Source organism: Lycium ferocissimum, chromosome 12 (assembly GCF_029784015.1).
Source record: "Lycium ferocissimum isolate CSIRO_LF1 chromosome 12, AGI_CSIRO_Lferr_CH_V1, whole genome shotgun sequence".
Taxonomy (NCBI): domain Eukaryota; kingdom Viridiplantae; phylum Streptophyta; class Magnoliopsida; order Solanales; family Solanaceae; genus Lycium; species Lycium ferocissimum.
The window spans coordinates 19498903-19512663 of record NC_081353.1 but is presented as its reverse complement, the minus strand read 5'-3'; the positions used below and the strand labels follow the sequence as shown (position 1 = coordinate 19512663).

General features: G+C 30.5%; 1 pseudogene; it reads left to right on the top strand.

Moving 5' to 3' along the window:
- The first annotated feature begins 10291 nt into the window (after positions 1-10291).
- Positions 10292-12951, top strand: LOC132039096 (sodium transporter HKT1-like; annotated as a pseudogene).
- Positions 12952-13761: the final 810 nt, after the last annotated feature.

The following is a 13761-nucleotide window of genomic DNA, read 5'->3' as shown; positions in this document are numbered from 1 at the left end:
GAAGCAAAGTGGATAGAGCTAATTTCTTTGTTAGTTAGGCCCTCACTTGTAAACATTTGTATATTTTTTGTACAATTGATTGTCTTCCCCTTCATGTTCATTTTTTTGGATAATTTGATCTCACAACTTTGTGCATGCTGGAGGTATTGGTTCTTCTCCCCCTCCACTTTTGTAGCTGGTTAAGGTTAGAATAAACAAGGTAGGGGTCATGCCAAACCCACCCCCCCCCCCCAACATCCCATGGTCACTGACCAAGGGGTGATTGGCTTTATAAAAAAAAAAAAAAAAATCTTGAATAGACTCTATCAATACGGCTATTTCGACATCTCAAGAATCTAGAGCAATGAGCATCCTACTTAATCAAGGAAAGATTTAATTAATAACTTAAATTAATGTTATAGTTAAAATATTAACAAAATAATTAGTTGATTAGATTACATTCAATTCCTAAGTTTTAGTTTTGCTTTAGCTTTAAATTGATTTAAATATTCCATGATACCAACTCCCACATTTGAATACCTTCCGGTATTTTTTTTTTTTTGCCCGGATTGCCCTTCCTTTGGGTGGTCTTTAATTTTTGCCCCTCAAATTGGTGGTCTTTAATATTTACCCTTCGCTTAACACGAGAGGTCTCCGGGTTCGAACCTGTGCTCGATCCCAAAAAAAAAAAAAAATCGCAAGCCATTAATTGGGATTCGCAGAGCAGAAGTTGGGATATCGATTCGCAAGGCATAAGTTGGGCCTTAAGGCAAACCTTTACCCAAAATTTGGCCTTAAGGCAAACCTCTGCCTTAAGGCCTAACTTTAGGCTAAAGTTAGGCCTTGGGCAGAGGTTTGCAAAATTCCAGCTAAATAATTTATTTATTTTTTGCGTTAAGGCAGAGTTTGAAACCCAACTTATGCTTTAGGTCCAACTTATGCCCTGTGAATCCCAACTTATGCCTTGCGATTTTTTTTAATTTTTAACTGAGCGGGGGTTCGAACCTGGAACCAAGAGGCTTGTAGCGAAGGGCAAAAATTAAAGACCACTGATTTGAGGGGTAAGAATACCCCCAGCGAAGGGCGATCCTGCAAATTGCCCGTATTGAACTAAGTCGTGACCGGAAGCTTGAAACCTGTTTTTCTTGACAAATAGTAGAAAGATTTTAACAATTTTCTAATATTTAGTGCAATTACTTATAATAAAGCACGTTTTTGATCAATTTTAAAATCCTAAATATTAGAACTGGTAACATAGTTCAAATAAAGAAAGATTTAATAACTAAAATCTTACTTAATTTTGAAATATCAAATATTAAAAAAATACACTAAATACTATTTTGTGTAGTACGAAATCTATTTTAAAGGGTAAAACTTATAAACCTATTGAAAAAGGTACATTATCAAAATTGAGAAAAGAAAAGGCCAACAATGATTCAATCTTAGGTCTAATAAAATTGGGTTTGAGGTCAAGGCATTTAACTTTAGTTGTAAATTCAAATCTCAATTTCGCAAGCTTTTTAATCTATCTATATTATTTTAAAAGTATGAATATATATGTTAGTTGATCAAAATATCCTTCAAATATTGAACGACTTTTATACCCTTAACAAGTTCTAGCCCTGTTTTGAACATACTTCTTAAACCTAATACCTAAAAGAACATTACGGAATTTCTTTTTAGACTTAATCCTATTACAACTAAAATAGACAATACCTAATTAAGGTCCAAAACCTTACTTTACAACATATTTCCGTAAATACTACTAGATGGAAAAGGACTTGATTTCCTCTGAACAAATATCTGATAGTCTTTCTATTGTGGGAGTAAGATATATATTTATATTTAATTGGATGAAGGAAATGTGTAAATTGATAATCCTTTTACCAAACAAAAAGTATAAAATTGTGAATGTTAAATTAAAACAACAACACTACAACATACCCAGTGAGATCTCACAATGTGGGGGTCTGGGGAGGGTAAAGTGTACGCAGACCTTACCCCCACCTTGGAAGGTAGGGAGACTGTTTCTGAAAGACCCTCGGCAAAATTGAGAATGTTAAATTATTTTCTAATAACGTCTTTTACCTCAATGTTAAAATTATTGTCTAATACTTAACAGTTTGGTACCTCATAAAACAACTATAATGTAATTACAAGTAATATTACTTAACATTTCTTTTTGGTGATGATTGATAGGGAATAATGTGCAACGCACATTTGTAGAGACTAGTACTATATTAAAAGCACGAAGGACCTTAGAAATATTAATTGAACTTTTTGCCCTTTATTAAAAGACTCTGCAATAGACAAAATCGTCATTTACTATTTTCCTCATATGTTACCTAATTATCTTTATAGTAATTATTAGGACTTAGAAATCAAATAAAATATTCTTATTAAGTCTTTCCTATTTGAAAAATGTATTAAGTACTAATATTTAGGACTTTAAAATTCACTAAAATTTTACCCTATATATATTTTTATTAAAACTTCAAATTCTATTAAGATTTTAACATATGTACCAAAATTTAATTATAATAGAACGCGTTAGAAAAGGAAACTATTTTGTAATTTGATCACCATTAAACTTCTATTTAAGTAACACCTTTTAATGATCAAGCCACTCTTTTTCATATAGCAAACCTATAAATCTAACATGCCGTTTTTTATACTTTCCATTCCAATTGTGATTCAAGCCTTTTTCTAGCTTTTATTGTGATCTTTCTTTTTTGTGATTTCTTTATTTCTTTTGTTAGTACCTTTAATCACAAATGCATATGTAGAGTTTGAGTTACATCATTGAATATTATTTTTAATTAATTTCTTTATTGATTACGTTATATTGAAGCGTGTTTACTAATTAAGTTTTTTTAGTTTTACGCTTGATGCGAATTGATAGTTATAACTAGAAGGTTATTTATTGTAGGAATTTTAATAATTCCTTGTGCAATGAATGTGAAATCCGACAAGACCTGACCCCAATCCGAAAGATTAAAGAATATTGCAGATAAATTGAGGTATTCAATTTCATCCAATTAACACAGATATTTTCAATTAGCTCAGTCTTTCGATTATGCCTATACTAACATAGATATGCTTGTCACAATTAATTTATTTAAGTTTGTCCGTCTATACTTTTGATTTGTTGTATGGGTCAACTACGTATATATACATCTTAAGGAGAAATATTTACGAACTGTGACGATAGTTTTATATTTACAAAACATAACATTACAAACCCTATACAAAACATGCTTTTTTTTAAAAAAAGAAATTTAAAAAAAAAATACTTTTTATTTTTTAAAAAATTATTTTTAAAAAAAATATTTTTTTATTTTTTAAAAAATTATTTTTTTCGCTCAAAAATTTATGTATGAAATGTGTATATCTCGCTCAAGGCTTAAAAAGTTCGCTCAAAATTTAGTGTATGAAAAATGTATGAAATGTGTATATCTCGTTCAAGGCTTAAAAAATCCGCTCAAAATTATGTGTATGAAAACAGTATGAAATTTGTATATCGCTCAAGTCTTAAAATTTCGCTCATATTTTCGTATATAAAATTCATGTTAGATTTCTGTAAAATTAATACAACTACAACAACATTGTATACAACTTTAATACAACATTCAAGACTTAAAATAATCGCTCAAATTTTTGTGTATGAAATGTGTATATCTTGCTCAAGGCTTAAAAAGTTCGCTCAAATTTTATGTATGAAGAACGTATGAAATGTGTATATCTCGATCAAGGCTTAAACATTACGCTCAAACTTTTATGCATGAGAATAGTATGAAATGTGTATATTTCGCTCAAAACTTAGAATTTCATTCACATTTTTCGTATATAAAGTTCATATTAGGTTTCTGGAAACAACAACATTGTAACAACTTTCATACAATATTCAAAGCTTAAAGTTTTCGCTCACAATTTCGTGTATGAAAATTATATTAAAAATTTTGCTCACATGTACACATTTCATACATGTTTCATACAGCTTTCATACACAAAAAATTGAGGTAATTTTTTAAGCCTTTGATCAAAAAAAAATAATTAATTTTTTAAAAAATATATATAATTTTTTTTTAAATTAAAATTTTTTTTTGAAAAAAAATATATATATTTTCTGGAAAAAAAATAAAAAAAACGAAAAATATATGAAAATCCGTCATGTTTCGTAATATATCATTATGTTTTGTAAATAAGGAAAACTATCGTCACGTTTCGTAAATATTTCTCCTGTATTAACTATATATATATATATATATATATATATATATATATATATAACAAGGATATTAGTGTAGGTTTTGTTATAGAATAAAAATTGTGGTGCCCAACTTAAGATCCAACATAAAACTGAAGAATACATCTTTATGTAGTCACCTCACTTAGGGTGTACCTTAAGTTAGATAAAATTGAAATTGTACTCAAATGTTTTTTTTAGGAGAAACCAAAATTTACCCGTTTAAATTAGTTTTCTTATTGGACAGGGCTTTTGTTTATTTAGTTTGAGGATTCACTTTACAATTGGAATTCCTTTATACCAATTATTACTAATTATGTTGTCTTTCGTAAGATAGGTTTATTTCGTCTTTGGTGATTCTAACAGTGTTTCACTTTTAAAATAAAATTAAAAACGGGGAGCTCATTATCATGATTTCCCTGTAAATTTACAACTTATGAGATTTCATTGTTTTCATAAGATGAAGGGAGCAGGACAAATTTGTTTGATCTAGCAAAGGTCTTATATTTGTTTCTTTATTCTATATTCTTTAACATGAAATCTTGATAGTGTTTTATGAATGCAGAAATAAATTTCCTTGTGATTTGAGGTAAGTTTTCGAAAATTTTAATCTATTCTTGAAGTTATACGATAATAAACTATGGTGTATTCTTGATAGACAATTTCTAATTGAAAAGTTATAGTTGTTTTGTTTATAATGTTTCATATACAATTGATAATTTAAAAATGGCTTATTTACAATTTCGTACAGGTTGTTTGGATCATTACATTCTATCACAGAAAATTTGTTAGGTATTCCAATTCATAAAAATTAATGAAATTATTAATTTAAGATTATTTTTCCTATGTTTATAATTATTAAGTACTATTCTTTCATCAACTATAACTATTAATTACTCATTTTTCATAAACCTTTGGTTCGGAATAGGAGTCCTTATTATCGAGGAACATGTGGTTCCAAACAGTGGCGGAGCCAGGATTTCCGCCGAGGGGGTTCAAAATATAAAAAGGTAAACATACGAAGAAGCCTAAGGGGGTTCAACATCTATTATATATACATAAAAAATAATTTTAACCTTGTAAAAACAATGTTTTTTTCCGCCGAGGGGGTTCGGATGAACACCCTCGGCATAATGTGGCTCCGCCACTGGTTCCAAACGCAACTCAAAGGGACGTTGCAACATGTTGCTACAATATTAGTTAATTATCGTTTGTTGAATATTCGGATTATAGGGTTGAATGTGGCTGCTACGATGAAGTTTAATTATACAATGTTTCATGTCAAATTGATAAAATGCAAATTTGAAGTAATAAGCTAAGGATGAAATAGTAGAAAATAAAATATATTCTAAATAAATTTCATTATTTTTTTACACTTATTATAATAAAAGAAAACTTTCAATATTCTTTTATAGGCCAAATGCATATACAGACCCTTAAACTTGGTCCAATTTTCCATTTCGGCACTTTAACTCATCCTTGTTCCATTTAGGCCCTTCAATATTATCTCAACCATGTCTTTTAAACACAAAACGCTGATGCGGCAAAAATGTCTCTCCTTACGCGCCAGTTGCTCTTAGATTATAATTTTATTTGTTCTTTTTCTTCTCAAAACTCACCTTGCCATCTTCATTATCATCACCACCCTTCCGCCACTACCTTTCTCTTGCTTCCTCCTTCTGGCATGACCACCCACTCCACCCTCACAAAAAGGAACGAACAACCACAAAATTAAAGCTGGCACGATTAGTTTTCCGGTAAACTAATGCAAGGAAGCTTACGAAATTGATAGAATTTCACAATGGGTATTTAAAAAAATTAAAAAATAAAAATAAAAACTGGTTCTGAAACTTATTCAACCTTACAAATTTGAACTTGTGTAAGATGGGTTTAGACTAATTGTGTTGTATAGACCATCACAAGCAAGACTTTGGAATTGGATGTTCAGAAAATTAAGGGAAAAACATCGCAAGCGAATAAAAATGCAATTTCGAGTGACTAAAACAATTCCTTATTAATTCTTAGTATTTTTTCTGGTTAATGTTCTCCACTGTTTGTTGTTGAAATTATTGATTTCAGATCTTTTCATGTTTCAAGATTCTGCTGATTTCTTTTACAAAGGAGTGGAAGATGATGGACCTAAAGGTGATGGTCACTATTTTGGATTTCAAATTTACGGAAGAAGATTTTTGGTGATGGGGAGGAGCACTACTAGTTTTGGCCAAGAATGGCAAAATAGATTCATGGCTGAAAACTTGGAAGACCACTAAAGGGAGGAGGATACAGGAAGACACGTAATATTTTCTTCTTTTTTCTTTTTCCTGATTAATTAGACTCAAGTTCACATGTTGTTTTTGCCATGTCACGCTCTTCATTTGGTTCCTTATTATTATTTTTTTTGTTTAAAAGACACGGTTGAGATGAAGCTGAAGGGTGTAAATGGAACAACCGTGAGTTAAAGCGCCAAAATGAAAAATTTGCCCAAGTTCAAGGGTCTGTATATGTATTTGGCCTCTTTTATATTATTGATTTCACTACTAAATAAACATGAATTAGGGACCAAAAGCTAAACAGTAAAATTCGTCGCTAATTCTATATATTTAGCGTCAAATTAGAAACGAATTATCAAAAAAATTCTTAGCTACAAGCAATTTTGCAATGGATTAACAACGAAGTTCATAGCTAAGTTCAATATTTTTTCTGTAATGTTTGTCATCAAATGAGGTACGCGCTTCGGTCACACGCAAAGCGCGTACGCTGAAACTAGTATATTATACAAATATAACTACATAAAGTTACTATAAATAATAAAATGCTTAGCAACGTTTAGTTATTATACGAAGGGGCTAGAGCTGTCAAAATGGGCTTGACCCACGAAGCCAGCCCAACCCAGCCCTTTATTGAAATAGGGTTGGGCCAAGTTTTCTCCAGCCCATTTAGAAGTGAGGCTCAATAGCCCAACCTCTCTTGGCCCGCCAGCCTCAAGGGTTGGGCCGAGGCTAGCCCTTGAGGCCAAGAAAAAAAATTAGTTAATTTTTAATAAATAATGAGCAAATTAAACAAAAAGATAGAAATTAATGAAAAAAGAAAGAAAATACTAACTACTAAGCAATAAATTAGGAACTAGAGTTATATTTTTTAATATCAGAAATCATATTATGTTTAATTTTTTTGGACTCGAATTGGAGTAGCGAACAAAGATAGTAATTTAATTTGTTCTTTCGAATATATTTTGTTTCTGTAGTGTGAGTTCGTGCAAAAATAGTACGATAGAAAATTCTATTTCATATTGCAAAATTTTCGTGTTCAAATTGTCCAAAAAATCACTAACAAAATGCTATTTCAGAAGAATATAAATTTAGAGGGCTGACCCATCCTAACTCGTGGCCTGCGCAGCACTAGGTTGTGCTGCCATTTTAGAGGCTTTTAGTGAAAAGGGCCACCCGCCCTAACCCATTTAACTCTCTGGCCCTTTAAGGCTTGGTTGGGTTGGGCTGGGCTAGCCCGTTTTGACACCTCTAAAAGGGACTAATAATAACATATTAGGAGATAACGTACTTAACGGGATGTTGAAATTAGTGGATATACATAGGTTACTACTGTTGAGATATTTTCCTTAGAATTAATGTTTTAGATTTTAAATTGAACTCCACATTCCACAATCTTTGTTCTAAACCAAACCTAAACTAATATTAAGCAAATTAAAAATAACTATAAACGGCAGAAACCAAACTTAAAAAAATTACAAAGCACATTAAGTGTGAAGTAAAAAAAATAATAAGGAAAGAATTTATTTAAGTCAAAACTTACTTGATTTTAAATTTATATATATTAAGAGTTCTTATAGATCAAAAAAGGAAAGATTTAATAATACAAATTTTATTGATCTCGAAATATTAACTATTAGTAAAATAATAAACTTAAGATTCTGTCTATTGTTAAAAAAAATAATATATATATATATATATATATATATATATATATATATATATATATATATATATATATATATATATATATATATATATTAAAGGCCAAAAAAGGCGAAAGACATTTTCATAAAATACTTCGTGCTTTTAATATCGTGTATGTGCGTATATATATATATATATATATATATATATATGATTTCCTTATTTATCCAAAGTGTGATTAAGCTTATAATAGCCAAATATTATTTAAACGTCAAATGTTGTTATGGGTGTATAATAGTCACTTGCTATAGCTAAGGGTGGGCATTCGGACCATCGGATTGGATATGAAAATTTCGGCTTGGATTTTCGATTTTCGGATTGAAGAAAGTACAATCCAAATCCAATCCAAATATGCTCAGATCAGATTTGGAATTTTTAAGTTCGGTTTCGGATTATCGGTTTTGACTTTTAAGCCTTTAAACTAGGCTTATTAGGAACGAAATTCATGTGCCCCAGTTACGAAGTTACAGGTCTTAGCATATTTGATACCAAATGTGTGGATTCGACAAGTTGTTACCACTAAATAAAAAAGTATCAAGTCACATATTTCTATATATTAATCTCTTTGTTTCATTTGGAGTTGCCTTCTTCTAAAAGTAGTGAAGTAAACTCCAGCTTTTGCAAGCTATATTATATTTAATTTAGTATAAAGTTTCATATTGAACTTGATATTATAATGAGTAGGGTCGTAGGTTACTAGTCTATTGGATCTTTGGACTAATTTATACTGAGCACATATAATATGAGTAGGGCTAAATATAAGGTATAAAAGTTTCGGATTTTCGGATATCCGAAAATCCAAAGTACTAAATAGGATATCCGATCCGAAATTCAAGAATTTTTTTAAAAAAAATCGGAAGTCCAATCCATAATCCAAACCAAATATCCAAAAAAATCGGATTTCGGTTTGGATTTTTCGGGTTGGCCCAAATTATGCCCACCCCTAGCTATAGCAGCCAAAAAATCTCGGAACCAACAATTTTGTTATAGAGAAGTTTGATTGTAGATCTCTAACCTAAAAGGAAAGTACATATATATATAGGATTCGGCTCCTCTCCATTTCTCCTCTCCGTTTCTCTTCTCTCCATGTTCCCCAAGTTCTTACTTGGATGAGAGACATGTGTCGTAGTTAAAAAATAATGATAACCAAACTAAAGTTTTAATCATAGTTAGGATAATAAATATATCATCTATTTGCTTCCAAATATTTTGGCAATCCCATAATTATAGTTACACATAATCCCATCCATATATATATATATATAATGATTTTCTCTCTTTTTCCATTTTTGTTACGAGCTCCTCTTGTTCCTTTTTTAAATAGACCGTTTCTTTTTTAATTAACAGATAGATTGATAGTAGTAATATTCTATATATCTAATGCTTCGTGGGAGTAAATACAATAAGGCCCAATTAAATAAGGTACGATATTAAAAATTAAAATGCATAAAATAATATGAAAATAATCTGTCTAATGTTAAAATTGCAGTGGAACCTTGTTACTTGTTAAAAAGGAAAAAAGAAAGAAGTACTGTACAAATAAATAAATTAAAAAAAAAAAAAAAAAAAAAAAGAGGAATACATCAAATTAAATTTTCAAGTTTTTTATCCCAACAGTCTATTAATTTTTTGAGAACAATGCGCCTATATTTTTTATATATAATTTCGGCCGTTCTTTTCGGCTGATTTTGTATAGGTTTGTAAGAAAAGTAATCGTAAATAAAAAACTCCCGTTATGTTTTGTAATATTGGTGCTTATTTTATATATCCCCATAAAATAAGAAAATGTTGTACTTTTCTTATAGATCTCTAACCTAAAAGGAAAGTACATATATATGTTATAAAATTGTTATAGATATTAAACTTAGAAGGAAAGTAATTAAATGTCGTATAGAATATTACTAAGTTACAAAATAATATTCTCCTATTAATGTAGATACTAAAGTAGAAGGATATTAATTATTACCCATAAAGCTTCTCTAAATATGGTGTTAACATATTGTACTATATATAAATATATATACCATACAACTCTAGATCCAAGATTCTGTGGAAATCAAAAGAAATAAAAGGTGCTCGTAGTTTCTCAACGATGAATAGCGTATTTTCTTTCGGAAAGAAGCTACAACATCTTTGTAGCTCTATATTTTTATATCTTGCTTGTTTGTGTGGATCAACATGTTTCCTCATTTCTTGTTTGTACAAATCCATCCTTTTTAAAGTTAACAAATTTTTTATACAATTCTTTTACTTCATCTTCATCTCTATTTTTGGTTTTTGGATTCTCACAATCTTGAAGCCAAGGAGTAGTACTAGTGATTTTACACCTAGGAAATTAGACTTGTATTTCACTTCTGCTTCTGCTGTAACAGTCTCAAGCATGTCCACTGTTGAAATGGAAGTCTTTTCCAATTCACAACTTATTCTTATAACATTTTTAATGTTTGTAGGTGGTGGTGTTTATTTCCATAGTTGGACTTTATTTAATTAGACCTAAGTTCAAACCATGGAGAAAAGATAGCAAAATTGAGTCAGTACTTAGTAATACTACTTCTTCTTCTCCGAGAAACTCGAATTTTATTGAGGATATTGAGTTGGACATTGTGGTAATACCAGATTCCCGAAAACCCGACTCATCGGAAAAAGATGAATTTCAAAGATGATTTTGTGTCATCAGATACACAAAATCTCAAGTACCAATGTATTAAATTCTAGGGGTTGTAACGTTAGTATATCTTTTAGCCATCCATATTATTGGTGCATCATCAGTTCTAGTGTACTTAGCCTGTGTTTCAAGTGCAAAAAGATGTACTAAGAAACAAGGGGCTAAATACCTTCACTTTCGCGATTTTCACAATTGTTTCAACCTTTGCTAGCTGTGGTTTTGTTCCGACAAACGAAAACATGATGGTATTTAGCAAGAATTCAGGCCTTCTTTTGATTCTAATACCTCAAGTCCTTTTTGGTAACACATTGTATCCAACATGTTTGAGACTTTCTATTTGGTTCTTGGGGAAATTCTTTAAGAAAAGAGAAGCTAAATATTTGTTGAAACGTTCAAGAGAAATAGGACATCTCCACTTGCTTCCTAGCCAAAATTCAAAATTATTAGTTGTTACAGTGTTTGGTTTCATTGTGGTGCAAGTCATCTTATTTTGCTCTTTGGAATGGAACTCTTCTGTTCTCAATGGACTAAATAGTTACCAGAAAGTTGTGGGATCATTGTTTCAAGTTGTGAATGCAAGACACACAGGGGAAACCATTGTTGATATCTCAACTATTGCCCCAGCTATTTTAGTGGTGTTCATAGTAATGATGTAAGTTAATCTATTCTTCTTGTTTTTCTACTCTCACTATATTTCTCCATATTTTTCAGTTAGTATTCCTTTGCCCTATTTTATGTGAATGTGTTTGGTAGACAAGCGTAGATCAATAAAAGCTTTTAAAATTTATGTCTAAAATAAGCCATAGAAATTTCTTCTTTCAAGAAATAGATTTTACTTTTCAGATGATAGCTTAAACATGCAAGAAATATGCATATGTGTAATTAATTACACGAAAGAAACTGCCATATGCATATGTATCCAATCATCTTCGATCCAAGGTATGATTAATATATTACTATTTGAAAGCATTGCTTCATGGCATGAACTTATACTTACTAGAAACCTTAGGTTCATGTGCAATTTACAATGCATGTTCTATGGTCCGTCGAATTGCGTATCCATGCATATATAAGCAAGAATATTCTTTCTTTTTCGATGGTAAGTGGTGCATGTCTGATCTTTAAGAAAAAATATATGTTTGATCTAATAAGAAACGATTAGTAAGTCGTAATTTGACGTTCAACCCAGATAAAGAAATCAAAAACACACAAACGAAAAACCCCCAACTATTTTAATCTCATTATATGACACATTAGTATCTTAAGTATTTGTTTTTTTTTGATATTTTAAACGTATGAGTTTTAACTTAATTAGAGCCTTTCACACAGTGTCTAAATATTATTATGATATTAAAAAGTTCTTTGCAAATCTTTCAAAAACTGAAGTAGCTTGGTTTTAACCTCTTACACAATAGGTGTGGTTTCAATTTGTTACCCTTTCCTTTTTCCTAATCCCCTATGTAAGTAGAAAAAATAGCATACTGTTGGTTGAAATATATATTGAATTAAGGGATAACAAGATGAAAAATACGTATAATTATTTATTTTCATTGCTTTCAGGTATCTTCCTCCATATACATCATTTATACCAGTTAAAGGTGTTGTAGAGAATCCAGAAGAGCCTGTAGGGGAAAAACAAGGAAGAGGAAAAGTTGTAGAAAATCTCGTATTTTCCCAACTTTGTTACCTATTCCTTGTTCATTGTTCTTATTTGCATCACAGAAAGGAAAAGGATGAAGGATGATCCACTCAACTTTAATGTGCTGCATATCACTCTTGAAGTCGTAGGTATTCGACAAATATCTCTTTCTCAATTTTTTATATGTCTATTTCAAGGTTGTGAAATAATTCCTTATTTGAACTTTTTCTTGATTTTTTTGTAGTGCATATGGAAATGTTGGTTCACAACAGGATATAGTTGTTATAGGATGATTAATCCAGACCCAACTTGTAAGAATAAATCGTATGGATTTGTAGGGAAATGGAGTGATGAAGGTAAAATTGTTATCATTATTGTCATGTTTTTTGGAAGACTGAAGAAATTCAATATGGAAGGTGGGAAAAGCTTGGAAGCTCTTGTAATTTGATTAGAGAAATGGCATCCACATATTTCCAATGAGAATAATTTGGAAGGGCTAGCTATAGTTATTAGTATTTTGTAGTTTTGGCCCTTCATAATGATGAAAGCAAACTAGAAAATGTATATATTATTGAATTTGCTTTCGCTGATCATTTTCTATTTTTATTTCAATTTCTATGTAGACGTAGTTTTATTTGTACGTCTTCATCCCAAATAAAAGTTTCTTTAATCATATGTATTTAGCCATGAAAATTTGGCTTCCATTTTATGTATATTTAGATAGAGTTTGAGGAGACTTATTGCTAGTAGTATGCTTTATTATTATATATAAGCATGGTGGGAGGACGAACACAACTCCTCCGGAGAACCTTGTACCATAAGCTTTACAAATTATACACGCAATAAATGCTTGTACCATAAGCTATAACTTGTACACTTTATCCAGCTATTTTTATATCTCACGTGGACATATGTCATAGTACTTAATATTTATTCCCTTCTCATGTATAGACATATGCACTTCAATTTTAATTCTCCGACACATTTATTTCCTTCATGCACTTTTACTTGTTCACTTTTGACTTTTCGTAGTCTTTGTCAATTTTTATTCTTTTCTCATGTATAGACATATGCGCTCAATTTTAATTCTCCTACACAAATTTATTTCCTCTCGTGCTTTGGTCATGAGGAGTCTTCCCATTTAGTCTTCCCATTTAGTACTTAAAGGTCCAATATTCCATACTAGAAAGAAAGAAAGGTGTACTTTAATGAGTTGATCAAGAAGGTTAAAAACAAGCTACAAATGGAAGGGCAAGCT